This window comes from Mastomys coucha, unplaced genomic scaffold (genome assembly GCF_008632895.1).
Source record: "Mastomys coucha isolate ucsf_1 unplaced genomic scaffold, UCSF_Mcou_1 pScaffold20, whole genome shotgun sequence".
NCBI classification, from domain to species: domain Eukaryota; kingdom Metazoa; phylum Chordata; class Mammalia; order Rodentia; family Muridae; genus Mastomys; species Mastomys coucha.
In genome coordinates, this window is record NW_022196903.1 from 118,128,633 (window position 1) to 118,149,065 (window position 20,433).

At 45.4% G+C, this 20,433-nt stretch overlaps 1 non-coding gene across 1 annotated transcript; it reads right to left on the reverse strand.

Annotated features, from left to right (window-relative positions):
- Positions 1-8,838: 8,838 nt before the first annotated feature.
- LOC116100126 lies at positions 8,839-8,969 on the reverse strand. The gene has a single exon (XR_004122480.1). It is a non-coding gene; the product is annotated as a small nucleolar RNA SNORA70 (small nucleolar RNA).
- Between the last annotated feature and the right edge of the window lie 11,464 nt (positions 8,970-20,433).

Here is a 20,433-nt window from a genome sequence, read left to right on the forward strand (position 1 = left end):
TTTGCTAGGGTGCACTCTGTGACCGGTCTTACTGTACTATCTGTTGTTAACTGTCTGCTTCCTGGGATGTCAGGACAGTCAGGGAGCTCTGAACTTGGGTCCCCATATGCCATTAGGAAAACCACAATACAAATCAAATAGTAAACATATGAGAAGTGTAAAATTAAGAGATGTGTAGTGGAAGAACAAGCCATGACTATTGCTTAGCTGGTAAAGGTGCTTGTTGAACAAGCCTACAGACCTGAGTTCAATCCCCAGAATGCATGGTAGAAGAGAAGCCACTTCCAAAAGTTGTGTTCTTGTGTGCCTAGACTCACATACACAGATAGCACTCACGCATACACACACAAATAATAAAGCTAAAATAAAATATAAAGGATCAAAAGCCTGTGGCTTGGGGGATCATAGACTCCAGGGGCAGCCTACCACATGCTGTTAAACTGCTAAATATTTATAATTACACCCGTGGATTACTGCCATTCTCAGCCTTCAGTGGGCGGCAGTTATTACAGAGCCCGGTAAGTGGTCAGAGTGTGGAGAAAGAGTGCCAGTTGAGAGTTCAGCCCTAAATGAGACAGCTGTATAACCCTTTCCAGAGCCCCCCCCCCCCCCCCCGGGAGCATCGTGGGGGAGGGGCTGGAAGTGGAAGCACTGGAGGATGGGGAGGAGGGCTGTGAAGTACTGTCTTCTGGACATGGCCTGGTGTCTTAGTGGCCTATCACTGTTGCTATGGCCAAGGGTGTGTGTGTGTATGTGTGTGTGTGTGTGTGTAACTAAGCTTTTCTTTTTAAGATTTATTTTATGTATATAAGTATACTGTCGCTCTCTTCAGACACACAAGAGGGCATTTCTCTCTAGAGTCCCAACAAATGTAGCTCAGCTACACAATGTAAGGCAGACCAATACATGCGTATCGTTAGTAAAGAATTCTTCGTCTTGTGTTTTTTCACATGCTCACTTTAGCAGAGTCTCCTTTCTCCTGGGTCTGCTTAAGTTAAACGTTCCTTCACATGTCTGCCTTAGTATTTCACCTGTGTCCACTTCAGGAAAACACTCCTTCATGTGTTTGCCCCAGCATATATGTATATATGTATGTGTGTATATATATATATGTGTGTGTGTGTGTGTATAGGTATGTGTGTATATATGTATAGACATATACATTTATATATATAAATATATATATATATATATATATGGATTTAATTGGGGGTGGGGGGCTTGTTTAAAATTTGAAACTTTAAAGTCCACTCCTAGTGACAAGCTTCCAACAAGACCAATCCTACTCAAACAAGACCCTACCTCCTAAACCTTCTAATGCACAAATATATGAGTCTATGGAGGCCGTTCTTATCCAAACCACCACACATGGTCTTTGTACCCATGTGCTCGCTGCATAAGATCACATCTATATGAAGGAGGAGGAGGAAGAGGAGGAGGAGGAGGAGGAGGAGGAAGAGAAGAAGGAGAAGAAGAAGAAGAAGAAGAAGAAGAAGAAGAAGAAGAAGAAGAAGAAGAAGAAGAAGAAGACGAAGAAGAAGAAGAAGACGAAGAGGAAGAGGAAGAAGAAGAAGCAGAAGCAGAAGCAGAAGCGGCAGCAGCAAGCCACTGAACAGTACATGGGCTGTATTTCAAAGGGGTGAACTCCCCAGACATCTCTTGTGGAGTGCATACACCAGAGGAAAGGCTAATGAGGGGAAGAACAGTGAAGGATAATGGACATGCCAGGGCTAGCTCTGCCTGACCAGAGAGGGAAGACTGGTCAGGGAGCCAGAGATTCTCAGAACATCCTGATCTCACTGTGGGCATTCATTGTGTGTGTGTGTGTATGTGTAATAGAGTTGATGATACAATAAAACTGTAAATTATGTTTTAAGATTTTGAGTGAAGAAAAAAGATTAAAATATATAGATAATACTCAATATCTGCCAGGCAGTGGTGGCACATGCCTTTAATCCCAGCACTTGGGAGGCAGAGGAAGGAGGATTTCTGAGTTTGAGGCTGGCCTGGTCTACAGAGTGAGTTCCAGGACAGCCAGGGCTATACAGAGAAACCCTATCTCGAAAAACAAACCAAAAAGAAAAAAAAAGAAAAAAAAACCTCTATTTCTTTTTCCTTCCTTCCTCCCTTCCTTCCTCCCTTCCTTCCTTCCTTCCTTTCTTTTTTCTCTTTTTTCTTTCTTTGAATTAGGCTCTTATGTAGCCCAGGCTGACCTTCAACTCACTATGTAGTCAGCTCCAGTCAGTGCCTGGAGCTTCTGATCATTCTGCCTGCTGGGATTATGGGTGTGTGGCACCATGCCTGCCTCTTGTTCCCTTTGGTTAATCTCCTCTCCTCTCTCCTTTCTCAGTTTTGGTTCTTGGTCTGCTTCCATAGATGCATCAGGAGTGTTCATTTAGAACTTCTCTAGACACATAAATACAGATACATATCTTTCAAGACGATTGTAGGCAGCCAGGCACACCGACACGTGCCAGAGTCTCTGCACTCAGGAGGAAGAAGTGGGAGGATAAATAGTTCAATGTCATAATTGGCTATAAAACAAATTCAAAGTCAGCCTGGGACACATGGTAACCTGTCCGTCCCCCAAAAAAATATTTTAGGGATATTCTTGGCTAAAAATAAGGGATTAAACTCAGGCTGTGAGGCTCAGCAGTAAGTGCCGTCTCAGCTGAGCCATCCCATCAGCCTATGTTTTGGTTCTTGGAGGCAGGGTCTCATGTAGCCCAAGCTGGCTACAACTGGCTGTATAACTTAAGACTGACCTTGAACTCTTGTTCTTCTGGCCTCTGCCTTCCAACTCTTCGGATTATAAGGGTGTGTCACCATGCCGCATGGACTTTTCCTTCCTTATTTGAGGCATGACAGTCACCTCTGTTCTCTGAAGGAAACAACAAGTAAAGTTGTTATTAGTCTCTGAACACAGAGCCAGAAATAAAACCTGAAGAAGAAATCCTATGTGAGTCTTTCCACTGTTTAAAAATTTCCCACTGGAAACAAAACAGCTTATGCCTGACAGACACAGGCTCTTTGTCTTTCAATCAATTATTTTATTATTGTAGATGTGTTTTGTCTGCAGGCGTGTCTGTGCCTCATGCGCATGCCTGGTACCCTTGGAGGCCAGAAGAGGATGTCAGATCCCCTGGAACTGGAGTTATTAGGTGGTTATGAACCAAAAGTGGGTGCTGGAAACAAACTGGTTCCCCTGGAAGAGCAGCCAGTGTCTAAGTGGCTGAGCCATCTCTCCAGGCCGGCTCCCACACATGGTCTTATTTTGTTTTCTTTATCTGAGAAATAAGATTTCATAAAACAAAATAAGAACATGTGTAGGAGTGTCCCTGGAGTGATGGCTCAGAGGGACAGACAAATAAAACCACCACCACCAACAACAAAAAAGTCTTTTCTTTATTGATCTAGTGCCTCACCTGCAACGTGGGGTGCTCAAGGGCCCAGAACACATGTAATCTTATTATCATGAATGATATACAGCATGTACTCTTCAGATTTGCCTTTTAAATATAATTATATGTCTTATAATTCATTTTAGACCCAGAACTATTCATCTTGTTGAAGAATATTAGTACTGAGCCTTTTGGGGGAATGGGGGTTAGGATATGATCTCATATAGCCTGGCTGGCCTCAAACTTGTTATGAGCCTCTAATACAAATCTCTAACCCATGAACGTCTAATCCTCATGCCTCCCCCTCCCACATGCAGGGTTACAGTTGCGCAACACCCTACCAACTCTGTATAGAGGCTCTTTAGAGGTCTGTACATTCATAAACACTGAAGCCTCGCCCACCTTTCACTACAGCACGTGGTGTTCCATCAGAACACCGAGTTCCTGTACACTCGGGAGTGTGTCTGCAATGAGAACTGGGCACAGGACTTGCTGAATCACGGGCTAGGCACCGCTCTTGAACAGCCGCTGCCAAGTTGCCTCCCAAAGTGGCTCTCCCAGTGCTCACTCTGGGAGTGTACAGTGACAGCACTCAGTGTCTCTCAACTTTCCATATTAAAAGCCCTTCCGGGCAGCTCAATAGGAGGAAAAGGTTGTCATTCACACTCTCCTGGTGACAGGCGAGGCTGTGTGTGGCTCCTTTGTTCTGACTGAAGTCTTTCTACCCTTGAGTCACCTTAAGTATTCTGAGGTTGACTCTGGGTCTCCCTCGACAAAAGTCCTGTCCTCTTGCTGCAGGGAGCGTGGCTTCAGTCACACAGAGCATAGCCACTCTGCTCTAGGTCTGAGACAAGCCTCTTGAAAAGCAATGGGCTTGTCCTTTTTCTCCCTTAACAACTATGGAGGCTTCAGCCCCGACTGGCTGCTGCGTTCCTCACCTCATTCTCAGGTGACAGTTGGGACTTGGGTGGCTCCCAGCTCCTGCTTGAGTGCTTGATACCTTCCTTAAGACTGTACCAACTCCCAGCTCTGATGGGAGGGCTCTTCTGTGCACTCTTTCTTATTGAGATAAAATGAGTGTTAGTGTGAGTGTCTTTGTGTGTTAGCGTGAGTGTGTGTGTGTCTGTGAATGTGAGTATATGTGTGAGTTTATGTATGTGTATGTTTGTGTGAGTGTGTGTATGTGTTTGTATATGTGTGTGTGTTATTGGAACCGAGCCCAGGGCCTTACATTTCTAGGCTAATGGCCCAATGATACAGCTGAGCAGCAGAACACTTACCTAACGTGCTCCAGGCCCTGGGTTCAGTTTCAGAACCTCATTCCTTTTTATGTCTGAGTAACATTTCATTGTGTGGATACTGTCAGAGGGTTTGGGGTTATAGGTCAGTGGAAAAGTGCTTGCTTCATGTCCTGGTTTATTTTCTGTTTCTGTGGTAAACACCATGACAAAAGGAAAGCCAAGGGAGGAACTCAAGGAGGAGCAGAAACAAACATGGGGAAGAGGGACACCGCTAACTAGGTTGCCTCCATGGCTTTGTTCAACTGCCTTCTTATGCAGCCCACTGGCAGGCATAGCGCTTCCCCCAGTGGACTGGGCCATCCTACATCAGCTAGCAATTAAGAAAATGTCCCGCAGCCACGCCCACAGGTCATTCCAAGGGAGGCGAGTTTTCAGTTGCGATTCCTTCTCCCCATGCATGTCTAGGTTCGTGTCAAGTTCACAAAAAAACAAAAACAAAACCAAAAAACAATCCTTGACATCTAGCATACATAAGGGCCTTGACATCTAGCATACGTAAGGCCCCATGTTCAATTCTTTTGCTGCCAAGCAAAAAAATAAAAAAAAAATAGAAAACCATAATGCTAGGAGCAGAACAGAAACATGCACAGGTTTTGGTGCGAATGTGTTTTTAACTCTCTTGGGACTGCCTAAAGGAATCACTGGATCATGCGATGATCAAATACTTAACAGAAGCACGTAAAGGAGGACGGGCTTACAGGCAAGGAGATGAGCTTACTGGGGCCAAGGAGGAGGCCAGTCCCACTGCATGTGCTGTCAGGAAGAACAGGAGCTCGATGCTGTGCCCCTCTTGCTTTGCCCTAGTACTAAGGCCAGGACTCCAAGGTGGCGCCCACATTGAGGGCCCATCTTCCTCCATGTCAGCTACTGTCCTATTGCTGTGGTAAAACACCGTGACCAAGGGAACTTATAGAAGGAAGGATTTACTGGCGTTTATGGTTCCAGAGGTTTAGGGTAGAGACAGTATGGCAGCAGGCAGCAGTCCTGGCAGCCAGAGTTGAAAGCTGAGAACCAAGGACTCACCTCAGGGGAGAGAACTGAGAAGGAAGGGAGAGAGTTTTTTAAACCTCAAAGCCAGCCCCACCCCCAACCGTGACTTATTTCCTCTACCAAGACTACACCTTCGAATCCCCCCTCAAACAGCACCAGCAACTGGAGACTGAGTATTCTAACACCCAACCCTATGGGAGGCTATTTCTCACTCAAATCACCCCAGTTAATCCAATCTGAAAACTCTCTTAAGAACTTGTCCAGGGATTTTCCTCCTAAGGGATTCTAGATCTTGTCGAGTTCAGTGTCTGTCGGCCATTACAAGTCCAGCCCTTGACAAAATGAAACCCAGATGTATCACTTTTAAGCCAAAACTTTTCATCTTTTGTCTTTATAATCACATGAATTTCATCTATCACTAAATGTCCTTATAGTCTGTAAGAGTCCCAATACTTTTCAAAAGTCTAGAGTTTCTCCTATATGATGATGATGATGATGATGATGATGATGATGATGATGATAATGATGATAAACAAGTTACAACCTTCCAGTACACAATGGCTATTCCTCTTCACAAGGAGGAATGGGGACACAGCAAGGAATGATCAGACCAAAGCAAGACCAAAGCTCAGCATGGAGCAGCATAATGGTAGACATGTCTCTCTATACCTGGCATCAAGGGTTCACAAGGCTCGGAACATCTTGGGTGGCCTCCCTGATGTTCCCAGCACTGCTCGTAACACAAAAAGCCTCTCTCTTGATCCAGCCCTCCTCATGTCTGCGTGATCTTCCCGATATGAACGAAGATATTCTAAGGAAACAGACACCTCTTCCCCTCTTTTTGGCCACCAGACTACAAATAATGGCTCCCTGAAAAACTGGAGTTTCCCAGGAATCTTATGCCTGAGAAGGAAGACTGAAGTCTGGTGCCAGGCAGAAGAGGAACGTAGTTTTGGGAAAGAGATCTCACACAATTCTGAGAACTTGTCAGACCATCTTGCAGGGGCGATCAGAGACAATGATTTGTCAGTGATGGATGGGACAGTATCTTGATGAGGCCTTGCTTCTCTAGTTAATTCTGAACCTCACATCAGGACCACAAAAATAGATGTGGGTGTTGCTGGAACTCTTTGCTCTTCTTCCTAATGTGGCCTCACTGAAGCAACCTCCCTTTTCTGATTTTCACTATTACTTGTGAGTTTAATTGGCCTGTGGAGGGTGGGTGGCCAAGTCTAGGTTGTTAGGGCTGCTAGGGCTGAGGTTCTGATAAGCCATGGCCAGGAGAAAAGACGGACTGTGGGCATTAGGCATTTGACCCCGGATGGAGAAGAAACAGTAACTAGTCCCACCCGGCCACTGAAACCATCTTATTTTCTTATCTTCCCACTCATCCCCTCTCAGGTACCCCACCTCTCCACCACCACCGCGCGCGCGCATTCCGGGGAGTACTCCAGCCGGTGGAAGAGCAGAGGCTCCCTTAGTTTTCTTGGGAGGGGAGGAGGTTCCATGTCCCGTGGTTGGAGACTTACCCATAGCTCACCACTATAAACAGGCTAGCTCTGATTCCTGGGCAGCCAGGGGAAAGAGAGAGAACTTTGCATTTGAGAAAGGCACGTATGACTTTGAGGATGTGGAGAAAGTAGGAAAGAGAAAACCCATTTAGTTAATTTGTGCCCTCCAGATTTGGTGTGTCACAAGTAGCCCCCGACAGCTTGGCGCCTGTCACCCTGGGTGGGGCTAGTATGCAGAAGCCGCTGTGTGGGAGCTGGGAGACACATAGGCGTGACCTGAGCAGTGTCTGGTGTGAGTTCTAACTTATAAGAACAGTGTTTCTGTCTTTTTTTTTTTTCACTCTTCCTTTGGGGGAGAGGAGTGGGAAGGCTAATGAAAATATAGAAATTTAATAGTCAACTGTAAATTTGGGACTGAAAAGAACCAAAACCCAAAACTGGTTAGTTGGGACATTACCTCAGTCAGGCCAGACTATGTTGACGGTCACTTGGGTGGAAAAGGGTATGGCAGTCCGACACTCCTAACTGTTAATTTTGGAAACTGAGGCCACGACTATCTTGTTATAGGATTTACAAGGTAGATAGCTCATATCTTTCTTGAAACTCAAGGACAATTTTATTAAGACTTTAAAAGAAAAGCCCCAGAGTGAGTGGAGTGGAAGTCTTGGCAGTGTCCTAGAGGAGAGAGAGAGAGGAAAGAGAAAGTCATTCAGTCTGAGTGAAGCTGGCATGGAGGTCGGCCATGGGGCAGACAGGCAGGCAGGCAGCCATGTGACAGACAAGTGACTGCATGGCCACGTGGTGCCAGGGAGCTTTAGAGAAAGAACAAGGAAGCCAAGGTACCAGAAAGCGACTCAGGCTCTGGCAGCTTCTGAAAGAAAGAGACGGGGAAAAAATGAAATGTCGCTGAAAGGTGGACAGACCCACCAGAGCCTCGTGCGCGGGGGAGGGACTGCCTGTGGCTCTCACTCAAAGATGACTGAGTTGTCCTAGCCGGGCAAGCTTGAACCAACATTTAAAAGACGACTGACCTGTGACCTGTAGAGACTTCTGAATGATTTCTCTGCTTTGTCCGTATGAAATATCCATATATTTTGTCAGCATTCAGATGGACTAACTTCGCTAATGGGATAATTAATAACATATTTTGTTGTAACTACTGTTATGACATTGCACACTTCAATGCACACTTGTGGTGTATGTACATCTTTTTTTCCAGACTGGATGTGAGGCTTATCACCTGCATGGTTTGCTGGGGTACAGGAGAACATGTGGAACATAAGGAATTCAGGACCCGGCACTTGTCCAGGAGACCATGGACTGGGGATGTATTTGACCCCACAGCCATTAGGGATGGGCCACTTCTCAGCAACTGTGTCTTCAAATTCACCTGCATTAACCCTAGTGAAGCCAGCTTCTTTGAGATGTGGGTCTTCTGGTGGCCAGGGAGCTGGAACTCTCTGAGGAGCCTCAGTCTCATGATCCTTATTCTGCAGCTTGGTGCGGATGGACAGGGTGACCTGGGCAGTGTGAACCTTGGCCACTGTCCCCTGGGGCTTTGCAAAGGCACCACACATACCTGTCTGGAGCCTAGAGTTGGGTCAGCACTGAGACAGAAAACTGGGACTGCCTGAAAATTGTCTCCAAGGTCTCTTAGGGCAACCTGTACAGGCAACAGGCTGCATACACTACAAAGAGGCAGCTGTTTGCAAACATTGCACACCAGGTCCCCACTGGGAAAGTATATGTCGTTTTAAGTGATCGAGTCTCTATGTTTTACTCAGATAATTGCTTATGCTTTCTTCCTGCTGTTTTTCTTTTCAGGACTTTAACTACTTAGAGAACAAGGTCAAGGTTCATTGTTGCATCTCTGTGGGTTAAAGTCTTTTAAATGGCCACTTTAGGACTGCAGAGATTGGCTCGGCAGTGAAGAACACTTAACTGCTTCTGCTCTCCATTGAACTTAAACCTCAGAAACATAAAATAAAAAATAGGTCCAGCAAGAGTGAGTAAAGATGCTTTCCACCAAGGCCAACAATTTGAGACAGATACCGGGGATCCACTCGGTAGAAGGAAAAAACCCAGCTCCTTCCTGAAAGATGTCCTCTAGCCTCTACATGAACTCTGTGGCATGAGAGTGTGCTCGAGTGCGAGAGAGAGGGAGAGAGAGAAAGAGAGAGAGAGAGAGAGAGAACAAGTACCATTTAAAAAGAAGTAAACCTGTGTTTCCCTCAGGGCTGCAGAGATGGATCTGAGGAGTCCCCGGGCCTCTTTGTTCCCCCCAATGACCACATTGAATAAATAGCCTGTATTCCTGCTTTCTCTATGACTTGCCTGTTTGATTGGCTTACTGAACGGGTGGCCAGGTCCAAATTGTTAAGGTTCCCAGAGTTCAGGCTCTGCCCCTCAAAACTCATTCATCAGCAGGTCTCACAGCGCTGGCATATACAACATCCTGGGGCTCCCCACTGCAGTGCAGGCTTTACCCTCAGTCTCACCTGACAGCCTCTTAGGGGCTCCTTGCTGGAGCTCCAACCTGATACACATTGCTTGTCCTTAGTGGCTCTCTGGAACTTTGCTGCAAGCCTCTGCAATCCCTTCACTCTGGCAGGTTCCATGCCTGCCAAACAGTACGGTGGGTGCGTGCAGGGGACACTGCGGAGTTCTGCTGCCAACTCAAGGTATGGCCTGGCCTCATTGGACCACTGTTGTGTCAGCTTCTGTGTGCTGACCCCGGGGAACATTTCTCTGATGGGTTGATTTTTTCCATGGGGGAAGCCCTTCAGCTGCATTCTTAGTTTAGGCTTTCAGTATGCAAATGAATTTGCACAGGGCGGAGCTTCAACGGGTGGCATCTTTTCTACTGTGCTGCATAGTACAAAGTCTCCCTTCTTCCCTCCTATGCTCTCATCCATAGTTTATCCCAGATGGGGTTGTCCGGAACTCACTCTGTAGACCAGGCGTGGCTTCGGACTCAGAGATTTGTCTGCCTCTGCCTCCCAGGCGGTGGGATTAAAGGTGTGTGACACTACTACCTGGCTGACACAGTCTTAATCTGTAACCATCATTATGTCTTTTGGAGTTTTAAGATTTATTTTTGTATTTTTAAATTATGTATATTTGTGTGTTGGGGGTCCTCTGCAAGTGTGAATGCAAATGCCCATGAGAATCAGAAGAGGGAGTTGGGAATTTGAGTTGCGGGCTGTTACAAGTTGTGTAATGTGAGTGCTGAGAACTGAACTCAGATCTTCTGTAAGGGCAGTATGCATTTTTTTTTTCTTTCCGTTTTTCTGAGACAGGGTTTTTCTGTATAGCCCTGGCTGTCCTGGAACTCACTCTATAGGTGGGGCAGTATGCATTCTTAATGACTGAGCCATGTCTCCACTGGCCTCATGTTTAATAGTCAAAAGGTTCCCACCCAGCACAACCACTATGGATGGCTCTTCTAAAGCAAGCACAGCATGTGAAGTGGAAACTCAAGGGTTCTTTTGGGAAGTGTGGGAAGGTGTTCTGCTGGGACAAACACAGTTTTCCTGAAGTGGACACAGGTGAAAGGCTAAGGCAGACTTGTGAAGGAATGTTTCACTGAAGCAGACCCAGGAGAGAGGATGTTCTGCTAAAGCAAGCACGTGAAAGGACACATGATGAAGGATTCTTTGCTAACAACACACATGTATTGGTCCACCTTACATTTGTGTAGTTGAGCTGCATTTTGTCGGGATGCCATAGATAGAAACACAGCCAAAAATTTCTGGTGGTGCGTAATAGTTTCTTGTTGCTTCTGTAGACGTGGGTTGATTGACAGAGTGATGTCAGCTAAGACAGATGGTGTACATACTGAGACAAGACACGTGCTGAGGCAAGACTCGTGGAGGACATGTGATGCCTGGAGGGTATAAATAGGACTTGATGGCCAGGCAGTGGTGGCGCATGCCTGTATTCCCAGTACTTGGGAGGCAGAGGCAGGCAGATTTCTGAGTTCTAGTTCAACCTGGTCTACAGAGTGAGTTCCAGGACAGCCAAGGATACACAGAAAAACCTTGTCTCGAAAAGCCAAATAAATAAATAAATAAATAAATAAATAAATAAATAAATAAATAAAATAAGACTTGATGGATAGTGACGGGGTGGAACTTGCCTTGCTTATGAGCTAGCTGTGCAATATTGTGGGTCTCGCATCTTCTCTGGTCTTCGATTCCCTGAGAGAGGCACAGTTGAGAACTTCTGGTATTCCTGCTGGTCCCTCCTGCTGACTGGAGCCAAGGCTGAGGCCTGGCTGCTTCTGCTAGGTAGTGCCACCGCTGCTAATTCATGTTTGCTAACCTGACTCTAGTGAACTGGAGAAGTGTTTGCAAGTAGATCGAGCTATGGCTGCCTGCTGACCTGTGAACTGAACTGCTGATTTCCAGACAACACAGATGGAGTTGCTCCAAAAAAACCCTTTCTAAACAGGTCCACTTCCCCATATCCTTTCTTTTCCACTACCTCTGGTGGGTGGTGGACTACAAGAGACGTTAAAATATTTAAAAACCATCATTAAAAATAAAGATTAGGGATGGAGAGATGGCTCAGCGGTTAAGAGCACTGACTGCTTTTCTGAAGGTTCTAAGTTCAAATCCCAGCAACCGCATGGTGGCTCACAAGCATCCATAATGAGATCTGGCGCCCTCTTCTGTAATGTCTGAAGACAGCTACAGTGTACTTACATAAAATAAATAAATAAATCTTTTTTAAAAAAGATTTAAAAAATTAAAGTTACAAGCATCGCTTCCTGGTTCTCGGGCCTTCTGTGCTCTTCCATTGGTGTAATCCTTACTCTTGCTTCCATCTTGGGTTCCCGACTTTGTAACATTTGTGTCTTCTAAGCTATGTAACAACTTCAAACTAAACTCCCTGCAATGCAGGGATTCCAATCAACTCCCACTACTGAAAGCCAGCGCTTCTCTTTAGCAGCAGATAGATGATCTTGTGGTCCCTCTTAAGCAGTGACTGCACCCCCATAAACATGAAAGTAGCTATAGAAGATTAATTCATCATCAACCCTCCACCCCTTCACCCCCAATTTTTAGGGCCTAGTCTCTCAGAGGCATGGGGACTGGTGAAAGTTACATTGAGTTTAACATATGAAAGAAGCCAGTTGTCAGACAAACACTGGAAGTTCTTTGCCACTGGGCTACACACTGGAAACAGCATCCCTGAGAAAGCCCGCCTTATACTAATTGGGACAGGTGGGGACTATGTAGATGACCTAAAAATGGTCACTGATTTCATGATCCAGTGCTTCTAAGAACAAGCTTTCCCTCAGTTCACTGGCCCACCCCCATTCTCAGAAGTGCTTTCTTTTTCTTAACTGTCTCTATTTCTATTTCTAACCACATGCCCCTGGCTGGTCCAATGCTTTGCTCTCAGACACAAAGATCTGGAAACCTGAGTGGGAGGCCACAGACTGGCCTCACCTGTAACACTAGGTTCAATTCCCAGTGCCAAAAGAAAATAAAGAAGAATTTATTTCAGCTTGTAGTTCAGAGGGTCCGGCCTGTGGTGCAGTGATTCTGTCGTTTCTGGACCTCTGCTCTCTGAGGCAGAGCATTGTGACAAATGTGGTATGCTGGACCAGAACTGCTCACCTCATGGTGACCAGGAAGCAAAGAGGAAAGGTCAAAGGTGTAGCTCTGGCTGCCCTCTGACTCACTCTGTAGACCAGGCTGGAACTCAGAGATCCACCTGCCTCTGCCTCCCAAGTGCTGGGATTAAAGGCGTGCAGCATCACCTCCTGGCTGTTCAAGGGTTCCCTTTAATGGTGCTAGTCTCTCCAACAGCTACAAATGCTTTCTCAGCACCCACCTTGTCTGCAACTTGAAACTCTCTTCTTTCCCCCCTAGAATGGCACATCTTCATATCTTTCTTTTCTACTTACCTCTCTCTCACACTGGATAAGGGCGGTACTCGGTTTCCTCCGCCAAACAGATTAGTCTGTTACTTTTTTTTTTCTTAAAGATTTATTTTATTATTATAAATGAGTATACTGTAGCTGTATTCAGACCACCAGAAGAGGGTGGCAGATTTCATTATGGGTGGTTGTGAACCACCATGTGGTTGCTGGGGTTTGAACTCACGACCTTCGGAAGGGTAATCGGTGCTCTTACCTGATAAACCATCTCACCAGCAGTCTGTTACTTTTCGATTCAGCCTTACTCACATCCTCAAAGCATGGGCAGATTACGGCCAGGTTCTTTGCATAATGCATCAGAAATGGATGCCTGCTCAGTTTCTGATAAAGTCCTTGTTCCCCCTGAAACCTCCGGAGCTGTGCCTCTATTGTCTGGATTTCTTTTTCTTTCTTTCTTTTTCTTTTTTAAAGATTTATTTATTTATTTTATGCGTATGAGTACACTGTAGCTGTATAGATGGCCGTGAGCCATCATGTGTGTGGCTGCTGGGAATTGAACTCAGGATGGCCCCACTCACTCTGGCCCCCCATGCTCTGGCGTAATACATTGTAGCTGTCTTCAGATGCACCAGAAGAGGGCGTCAGATCTCATTATGGATGGTTGTAAGCCACCATGTGGTTGCTGGGATTTGAACTCAGGGTCTTTGGAAGAGTAGTCAGTGCTCTTACCCGCTGAGCCATCTCACCAGCCCCTGGATTTCTTTTGATAGTCTTGTCTTCTGAACTCCTGCCAGGATGGCACAGTAAAGTCTGTTTAGAGTATTCTAGAGTATTCTAGAGTCTCTATAGTGTAAAGCTGCAAACTCTCCCATGGTCTTCTGGCGAACCCGAACCTGTGTGTCAAGGGTTTACAAAGGACCAGGTGGTGGGGTTGTCATGGTGGTGGCCCACCAGGTGGTGGGGTTGTCATGGCAACGGCTCACTTCTTCACACTGATTCTCTCCTTGCTTTGCTCAGATCCTTTACAAAGTATCTATCTGAGTCGGGGAAGGGAGGATGAGTTTCTTTTGGCTCACAGTTCAGCAGGGTCCAGTCCATCAAGGAGGGAAGCTGGGAACTGGATGCTGTTGCCCTGCTTGATTTTCCCTTTTTTGTTCTGCTTCCTAAGACAGTGGCATGCTATCACCCACATTTGGATTGGCCTTCCTATCCCAGCTAACCTGATCTAGCAACCCACTCAGAAGCATCCTTAAAGGTTTGTTTCATCCTGTCAAGCTGACGTCATTAACTCTCACCAATAGCTGGGTTTTCCGCAGCAGCTGTATCATTTACGTCTTGACTGGCAGTTCACGAGAGCTCCATTTCCTACTGTGCTTGACAACACGTTAATTTTTGCCACTCAAAAATTTAGCTGTCCGGGCTGGAGGAGATGGTTCTCAGTGGTTAAAGTGCTTGCCATTCAAGGGTGAGGACATGAGTTAGATCTCCAGCACCCTTGTCAATACCAGGTGTGCACTGCGGCTTGCCTATAATTCCAGCCTTAGGAAGTAGAGAGACAGGATCTCCTGAGCAAGCTGGGTAGCAAGCCTAGTTATCTTGGTAGATTGTGGGTTTGATTGAGACACCCTGACTCAACAAACAAGGTGGGAGAACAATTGAGTGTGGTTCTAGACGTTATCATCAGGCCTCCTGATGCATACACACCCTTCTGCACCTGCAGCCGCCTACGCATGTGCTGCCACACAAGCAAACATCTACACACACAAACAGAAAAAGAAAAGAATTATAGTTCCCAGTTAGCATAAGTAGTATGTCAATTTGGTTTTGATTTGCTTTTCTAAGAGATGAATAATGTGCATATTTCTAAGTACTTTGTGGCCATTTGAATGTGTTTTTGAAAAAGTTTACTGAATTTTTGTTGGTCTGTTTTTGTTAATAATATTTTATTATTATTTAAAAGGATATTAACATTTTATTATTTAGTAACATTATCAATAAATATTGTCAATATTTTGTTAATAGATAATTTAAATTTTGGGTTATTTGTCTTTTTTTAATAACTGTGACAAAAACTTTTTTTTTCTTACTGTATTCTAGGTACTAAACCCATATTGGGTATGAAACAGGGAAGTACTGGGACTGGTGAGGTGCTCAGCAGAAACCTGATAAGCATATGTCAGATCCTGGATCCTGTCAAAATACCTGCTGTGATGCGCATGTCTGTGACCCAGCATTCCTTGCTAAGATGGCAGGGGAGACAGACATTGCCTGGAAGCTCAAAGCCGACTGCCTGGAGTGCACAGAGCAGCAGAAACAACAAAAGGGATCCTGCTGCAACAAGGGGAAGAGGGAGGACTGATCCTCAAGAGTTGTCCTCCTGGGGCTGGAGTGATGGCTCAGCATTTCAGAGTGCTCCCAGCTCTTGCTGAGGACCCTGCTTCAGTTCCCAGCACCCACATCAGGTGGGGCCCAACCACCTGAAACTCCAGTGCCAAGGGATCTGATGCCCTCTTATGGTCTCTGTGGGCACTGCATGCACATGGGGCACATAACAGACAAGCAGTCACACACTGACACACACACACACACACACACACACACACACGCATAAATAAGAACACATTTTAAAGCTTGGCTGAGGTGGTACACGCCTTTAATCCCAGTGCTTGGGAGGCAGAGGCAGGCGGATTTCTGAGTTTGAGGCCAGCCTGGTCTACAGAGTGAGTTCCAGGACAGCCAGGGCTACACAGAGAAACCCTGTCTCGAAAAACAAAAATGAACACACACACACACACACACACACACAAAGTAAAAGTTGTCCTCTGACCTCACATGCATGTTATGGCATGCAAATGCACATGTGTATGTGTATAACTGTGTATGCCCCCCAACACCTTCCCCACACTAATAATAATGATAATAGTAATAGTAATAGCAATAATAATAATAACAATGATGATACTCCTAAGTGAGTACTTCCTCCCATTCAGCCCTCTTTGCCCTCTTCTCTTCCTCCCTCAGGTGCTATCTTTTGATATGTGAAGTTTTTAAATCTCCAGTTGTCATGATCCTATTTTTTCCTCTGTTGCTTATTCTTTTGGTGGCGCACTTAGGAAACTGTTGCCTAATCTAAGGTCACAGAGGTTGCCACCTGTTTCCTTCTAATGGCTTTGTAGTTTTGATTCTTGTATTTCACAGCTGTGCCTCAAGTCAGAAGAAACTATTCTTTTCACACTGAGGAGTCTTGGTGACCCTTGACGAAATCAGTTGGCTTATGGCATGATTTCTGGGCTCTCAGTTTTATTCCATTAATCTGTGTCCATCTTTATGTCGGTCCCACAGTTTTGATTACAGTTTTATAGTAAGTTTTGACATCAAGAAGTATAAACTAGGATGGTATTACATGCCTATATAGTCCCAGCAGTAAGGAGGTAGAGGCAGGAGGATTACTGTAAGTAAAAGTTCAGCCTGTGCTACATAGTGAGACCTGTTTCAAAAGAGGAGAGAAAGGAAACTGGAATATATGAGTTAGTGGTTTTTGGTCTTTTCTGAAATAACTTTTTTTTTACACTAATTTGTTCATTCATTTTGTGTGTGGTGTGGGTGGGAGTGTATCACGGCACATTTGTAGAGGTCAGAGGTCAATTTTTACAAGTTGATGCTCTCCTTCTGCCATTGTGGGTCCCAGGGATTAAATGCAGGCTGCCAGGCTTGGTGGTAAATGTCTTTGTTTGCTGAACTATCTTTCTGGCCTCTCCAAAATATTTTGACTATTCTATGAATTTTAGGATCAGTTTCATTTCTGCAAAAAGGAGCAATTAGGATTTTTATCAGCATTGCCTTGGATCCACGGGTGGGACTTGGCAGAATTCCCGCCATAACACTGTCAGGCTTCCCAGTCCTCAAACACCAAGTCTTCTAATTCATTTAGTGCTTATTATTGCCTTGAAACAATGTTTTGTGACTTTTCACTGTAGAGGTCTTACAATTTGTTGAGTTTCTTGGTAGGGTTTTAATCTTTCTGATGCTATTGTAAATGACACCCCCCCCCATTTTTAGCTCATTTGTTTTGTTGTTTATTTTGAGACAGGTTTTCTATATATAACAGACCCCTGCCTTTGAACTTGCTTTGTAGACCAGGCTGACTTTGAACTCATAGAAATTTGCTTGCCTCTGCCTCCTCCCCAGTGCTGGGATTTAAGTTCTGCACCATCACGCCCGATTCCTTAGTTTTAATTAACTAATTAAAAAAACAACAACAGTGTTTCATGTATTCCAGGGTGGCCTCAAATAGATTTTGTAGCTAAGAATGACGTTGAACAACTGATTCTTCTGCGTCCACCTCCTGAGCACTAAGTCTATGGATATGACACTATATCCAGCTGATTTCAAGTTATCCATTGCTTATGTGGCGTATTTCGCTGTTTAGACAGGGTCCTGGAGTTTCCGCCAGCCTCAGCCTGACCTTTAACTCCTTGTGTCTCCCTCCCAAGTGATGAGATGACAGGAGAGTGGCACAGTGCCTGGCTGCGTGTTGACTTCTGGAGGAGGCATCTGTTTTCTCTACAGGGCAGGAAGATGGCAGCAGGGCACGTAGGTGTGTTGCCATGACACCCGTGTGCTGCTGCTGTCACATAACTTCTCTAAAGTTGTAGATGAAGTTAGATTCTGTGACACAAAGGGAAATGTGTCTGACTAATCGTTCCCACACTGCCTTCACTTCTGAGGGCTCCCTGGCCTGGGAAAGTTTGCGCAGAAGTGTAAGTCTGGGTCTACAGAGCTCTCTTCTAGATAATGCCCCTGCCTCTTCATTCCTGCAGGATTTTGGCTAGCCCCTTCTGAAGGGACAGGGACTCCCATAGCGGGCACGGGCTGTGGTGATGTTTCTTTTCTCTTTTTCTTCCTTAACTTATTTTTGAGGTAGCCTTGGCTGACCTCAAACTCAGTATGTTTTGCTGAGGATAGCCCAAGTGCTGACATTTCAGGTGTGTGTCACCATGCCTGGCTACTGTCATAGTCTGGGTTTATCAGCCTTCTGTACGCACTTACTGTCTGGAGGTTTGTTTCTTCACACTTTGCTCACGTCAAAACTGGATAACTGACTCTTCTCTTTTCCTTACAAGTTAGACCAGAGAGGGCATTTTCATGAGCCTACTGCCTAGGGAGAAAGTTTGTAAATGATAATAGACACAGGCAAGGCAGGGCCAGAGGAGGTTGAAGTGGGAGTCTCTAGGAAAGAACCGAGGGTCAGTGTGGAGGTAGCTGCTCAAAGTCTTTGAATGAGTCTGTCTCCTCTGTAACAGGGAGGGTGTAGGCTGGGGAGGACTGGTGGATCGCTGCTGATGCTCGCCTCCCAGGGAGCACGTGAGCAACGGTGTCAGGTAATGAGCTCCACAGGGTGCAGCGCTGGTATGAGTGCTGGAATGAGTCAGTCACCAGCCTGCCTTCTCTGCCAGGGGTGAGGGCAGGGTGAGAAGTCAGGGCTCCTGAGGCAGAGCCAAACTCAGAATGTAAGGCAAAGAGTAAAGGAACCTGGGAGGTCAAGGCGGTGGCAGGGGGCAGGGGGCAGGGGCAGGGGAACAGAGTATCATCCGTCCTAGTGTTCTGAGTGGGAAAGTGGGGACTTCATGATCGCTGTGTGTGCCGAGATGTGACGAACGTGTTTCTGTGCTAAAGGCTGTGGCAGACTGGAAAGGGATTAGAATAAGAGATGATGTGAATTTCTGTGTGTTTTCTGATCCTTTTTATTTTTAAGACAAGGCCTCTCTGTGTAGTTTAGAGACTTAGCACTTATTGCCCAGACCCGACCTGCCTTCTTATCTTCCTGCCTCCTCCTCCCAAGGGCGGAGACTACAGATTCACACCACCACGCCCAGTTTGTAAAGTTTGGGATTAGAGAGTACAGAAAAATGGTCTGTGAGTATTTGTCTACTACTGACGTTGTAGACAAATAATAGATTATTGTTAATCCATTAAACATTCTACTGTTCCCTATGGCCTTTTAAGTTCAAATTACGCAGTTTGTTACTTTATTAGGAAGCTCTACGCATGTATGTGCTGGTAATTCACACTCAGGCCTCAGGGGACTGGGTAACACCTTACATACAGAACCCCTGAGCCATTTCTGCAGATCCACCTTTATTTTCTTTCTTTCTTTCTTGTTTGAGACAGGGTCTCACTATATAGCCCTGACTGGCTCCACAACTTACCACTATGCTTCATTCCCATTCGTCCTTTTTAAAATTAAAATTTTATTAACTCAGCTTGGACAGTTTAAGCGCCACTATAAATATAGTCCACTGGAGTCTCTTAAATATTTTAAATCGCTCATCTAAATTTAACATCCAATATATTTGATTTTCTTTTTAAGCATTTAGATGCATGACGGGGCAGTATCTTTTTAGACATCGTCTTGCAATGTAGCCAAGGTTAGCTTCAACTTACTGGGCAGCTTAGGCTGTCTTTGAACACCTGATATTCCTGCTCCAGCCTCCTGAATGCTGGTATTCTAAGAGTATATTACCGTTAGTCAGACATCTAACTCTAGTGAGAAGAAAAACTCCCTAACTACTTAAACACTTCTTATAAGTCTAATAAAGGGCTGACGAGATGGCTCAGCGGGTAAGGGCACCGACTGCTCTTCTGAAGGTCCTGAGTTCGGATCCCAGCAACCACATGGTGGCTCACAACCATCTGTGATGAGATCTGACGCCCTCTTCTGGTGTGGCTGAAGACAGCTACACTGTATTATGCCGGATGGAGCAGAGGTCCTGAGTTCAATTTCCAGCAGCCACATGATGGCTCATGGCCATCTGGACAGCTACAGTGTATTCATACACATAAAATAAATAAATAAATAAATCTTTTTAAAAAAAAGTCTAACAAAGGTTTACATTTAGTCATCATGATCCTTTGAAATATTCTATTCATTCACGGTCAGCAGGTAAACACCTGCAACCTAGAATCACGGCTTAGTTTGGGTTGGTATTACTGTGGTGGAGCGCCACAGTAAGAACTTAGGGAGGAAAGAGTTTATTTGGCTTCTCTGTCATAGTCACTCACTGAAGAAAGGCAGGACAGGAGCTCAGTCAGGGCAGGATCCTGGAGGCCCGAGCTGATGCAGAGGCCATGGAGGGGTGCTGCTTGCTGGCTTCCTCAGCCTGCTTTCTTACAGCTACCAGCCCAGGGATGGCAACACCCGCAATGGGCTGGGTCCTCCCCAACAACCGGTAATTGGGGTAGACTGGGTGGGGGCACAACACTTGGGACATACATACATACATACATACATACATAAAGTGCCTTACAGCTGGATCTTTTTTTTTTTTTTTTTTTTTTTT